This window comes from Sceloporus occidentalis, unplaced genomic scaffold (genome assembly GCF_023333645.1).
Source record: "Sceloporus occidentalis isolate IW3139 unplaced genomic scaffold, rSceOcc1.0.p SCAF_2, whole genome shotgun sequence".
Taxonomy (NCBI): Eukaryota; Metazoa; Chordata; class Lepidosauria; order Squamata; family Phrynosomatidae; genus Sceloporus; species Sceloporus occidentalis.
This window is the reverse complement of record NW_028316982.1, coordinates 142,589,371-142,593,164: the sequence shown is the minus strand read 5'-3', so window position 1 is coordinate 142,593,164 and position 3,794 is coordinate 142,589,371. Positions and strand designations below refer to the sequence as shown.

The 3,794-nt window shown below is 35.6% G+C and overlaps 1 non-coding gene across 1 annotated transcript; it reads left to right on the top strand.

Moving 5' to 3' along the window:
- The first annotated feature begins 2,966 nt into the window (after window positions 1-2,966).
- LOC149319089 (U6 spliceosomal RNA) lies at window positions 2,967-3,071 on the top strand. The gene has a single exon (XR_016280350.1). It is a non-coding gene; the product is annotated as a U6 spliceosomal RNA (small nuclear RNA).
- Window positions 3,072-3,794: the final 723 nt, after the last annotated feature.

The window sequence follows — 3,794 nt, the reverse complement described above, 5'->3', positions numbered from 1 at the left end:
TTGCATTTCAATTGAATTACAAACCTCTCTGCTATTTCCCTTCCCTTCCTGTGCTTTCCTCTAGTAAGCTAGAGCTCTGTTTCTCTATCCCCATTATCCCCATTGTTTCTCTATCCCCATTATCCCCATTTTACTACACCACTACTACTATATCCACTCATATTTCTCATCATGGCAGATTCTGACATTAGGTTAACTTGTTCACAGTGGTCTTCATTTTGCAAAGTAGCAAAACAAATAGCTTTCTGTATAATAAAGTTTATTAATTGGTCTTATTATTTGGGGTAAAAAAAAATTGGGACATTTGGGGTCATTTTGATGGTATCTACCCAAGTCTTTATGCCATTATTTTTTTAAGTTGATTTTATTGTAAGCCCCCGTGGGGTCTTTCTAAAAAAGGTGGGATAGAAATATTTTATTAAATAAAATTTCTTAATCTTTTAAATTTGTTCTTTTAAAATTGCTGTCTATAAAAAAAGAATAAAGGGGGACAAAAGGCAACAGGTAATATAAAATTTAATGTAGTAGGTGACAAGTGAAACTGAACTCTGCATAATAGTCGCAAATAAAAGGAGAAACTGTGTAATAGGTAACAGTTACAAATATTTTTAAAAACTGATTTTCCTAAATCCTTTTTTTTTTTACACTGTAATTTTACATTTTTGTTGTTTGGTGAAATAAACAAGGTGCTTAAAAACAGCAGAAAAAATAATACAAACAAGTGTGAGAATGAAACAAAGCAAAAAGAAAATAAAAGTAAAGTAAAGTAAAGTAAAGAAAAGAAAAGAAAAGAAAAGAGGGCCCCCAATTTTTTTCACAATAATGAGCAAAGAATGACATGGGCCAGAACCAAATAACTGGTATCTGGCAGACTGTTCAGGATAAGCAGATATTGACTAGCAGCTTCTAAAATGTTCCAAATAGCAGACACAAAAATTTCCTAAGTTCTTTTTAGCACTCTCTAGTACTCCACTCCCCCCGCCCCAGAAACTCCTAAAAAGGGGTCTAGATTTCTATCTGAGCCCAGAAATTTTTCAAAGGTGGAGAATCTATTCCCTGCCCAGATGATTAAAGAAACAAAACAAAAGAAAAAACAAAAGGCAAACACAGAATCTTCAGATACATAATGTACAAAAGCACCTACTTTTCAACCATATATTGGGACAGTTGTGCCAGATTGTGCCAGATACTTAAACATGCCCTAAATCTTTGTCATGCCCTTTAGGGGCAAAGAAAACTCATTTATTTGCATGTGAGATCAAGAACCAGAAAACCAAACTTCCCTATTCCTCTGGCAGTTGTAGGAAGCCTTGGAATCCTGTTAGAGTTCCTCATGGAGTTTTTTCAACAACCTTTTTGGAATAGCTACAGGAATAGTTAGCTCAAAGTACGCAAATAATGCATGGGAGAACACAGCCCATCTAGCTAAAAGTCTCTTGTGAAGTACTAGGAAACTGTTCAAAAAATAAAGACTGAAAGCCCCTTTAGGAATGTGGAACTCCTTGTGTGATTCATAGAGAATGAGTTATTTTGAGCTAAGTGGCCATGTTGATCGGTGGGAAATATTCCATTGATTTCTAGTATATAAATTGCTCTAGTTATCCATATTGTTAATCCTTACTGGTAAAAATATGTGTATTTTATTGTCAATATTTGCTAAACTAGTGGCCAGATTCTACAGCAATAGCTATTATATTACATCAGACAGGAATAGGTTGTTTGATAACATAATATTTGGAAATACTTATTTCTATGACCTTTATTAGAAAGTTATGTAGTTTGATGCTTAAGAGACTTAACCTGCCTAAATCAAGAGCAGATGATTGCTAGCTGTAACCAAGACTTCAAAAGGAAAACAAAATTCTTTCCCCATTTACTCTGAGACCTCTCATGCCTAATCCACATGCTGTTTTTATAGTAGTGGAATAATGTGTAATAAATTCATAGATTAAACACCACTCTATCCAAGTATAATCAATCAAAAATGACAGCTGATGGATTTCTTTTGTAAATGAGAATATACTTATTGTTTAATTGATTTCAGTGTTCTCCAAAAGGTGATTTGAAAGTCATAATTCAAATGTACCTTAGCCACAGTTCTAGTAAGTCTTTTTCCATAAATAAAAATGTTACTTTTTGACAGTGTTGATATCTTCTCTCCCTTTCTTTTCTTTCTTAAAATCTATGGCAAGGACATTTATAAGACTCATTCACAGTCTAGAAACAGGAAAAGAAGCTATAATTTGCATGTTCATCATGAAGTTAATGTTTAAAAATCCAGGAACATTTCCCCACTTAGATACATTTCAGTAAAGCATAACTTTGAATGAACATCTGAGTGTAAGTTATATTGTTAGGAAAGAAATCTCCCCTGGGTCTTATGACTGTAGATTCAGGTACCATAAAAAGAAAGAAACAGATGGTACTGTAACACAAAAGCATTTTAAAATAAACATTAATACAAGTTGGGATGCACATCTTATTAGGAATGCAGTTTTAATCATATTAACTGTTGTTGACATTGCTACTTCAACTGCTTCATGGGGCTTGATTGAGGAAAAAATCCCTAGTTAACATATAATATGATGAATGTACAGTGTTAACATATATAATTTACTCTAAAAGAGTAATCTTTTTGAAAAAGATAGCACTGTTTTTGTTTCAAAAAACAAATTCTAATTCTAATTATATTATTCTCCCACATTTTTAAAATAAAACCAATAAGGGAAACCTATGATCTTTCAAACTGTGTTGGATTCCAGACTTCATCACCCCCAGCCACCATAACCAATGATCAGGGATGATGGCAAATTGACTTCCATCAGTCTTTGGAAGAGCTCAGATCAGATTTTCCATTTTGTTCTAAAATATACTAACATTTGTTACAATGTCCTTAGCTTTTGTTTGATGCAGAAAGCTATACCTCTTGTACACTATGCAGAAACATTTTAAATAAATCTCAAAATGCCAGCTTCAACAGTGCACATACTCAAATTGGAATGATGCAGAGAAGATAAGCATGACCCCTGCACAAGGATGACGCACAAACTCAAAAAACAAAACAAAACAGCAAACATCCCACTGTGAAGCATTTTCACTCAGACTTTTACATACACATATTCTGTCATGGATAAAAACCAAGTAGATGATTTAAAAATTTCCCTTTCATTCTGATGGCATACATTCATTCCCCAAGGCTGAAACTGGATGACATGAAATGAATAGTATCAGTTATCAGCCACAGAGGTTGAAGCTAGTCTTCCATTTTCTGTCAGATTACTATTAATGGTGTTATAATATTCTCTTTATTATAACTAGTTTGTATAGGTAGAAGGTACAAAGAGATAGCCTTGTTAGTTTATAGAATCAGTAGAGAAATCTTGTAGCACCTTTGAGACTAACTGAAAGAAAGAAGTTGGTAGCACAAGCTTTTCTACACTAAAGGCCCTGTCCAGACTGTCCTGAAAGGCCAGCCTGGGGGCAGAGTTGGGGCATAGCGTCCTGATGATGCATGCCTGACTCCATCCCCCAGAACACCCTGACACCATACACCTCTCCAGACAGCAGGCAGTATCATGACATCCCTCTGGCACTGTGTCCAGATGATGCAGCGCCGAAAGTGCACCATATAGTCATGCTGCGGCAGCTATGGCACCCTTTTGAGGGCGCAAAAAGGAGTCACTCAGAAGGCTGGATTGGGAGCATGGCATGAGGTTTTTGCAGCCCTGATCTGGCTGAAGAAGGGGCGGTTGAAGGCCGCCCCTTCAGGGCTGTTTGTTCAGCCCCTAAAGTCT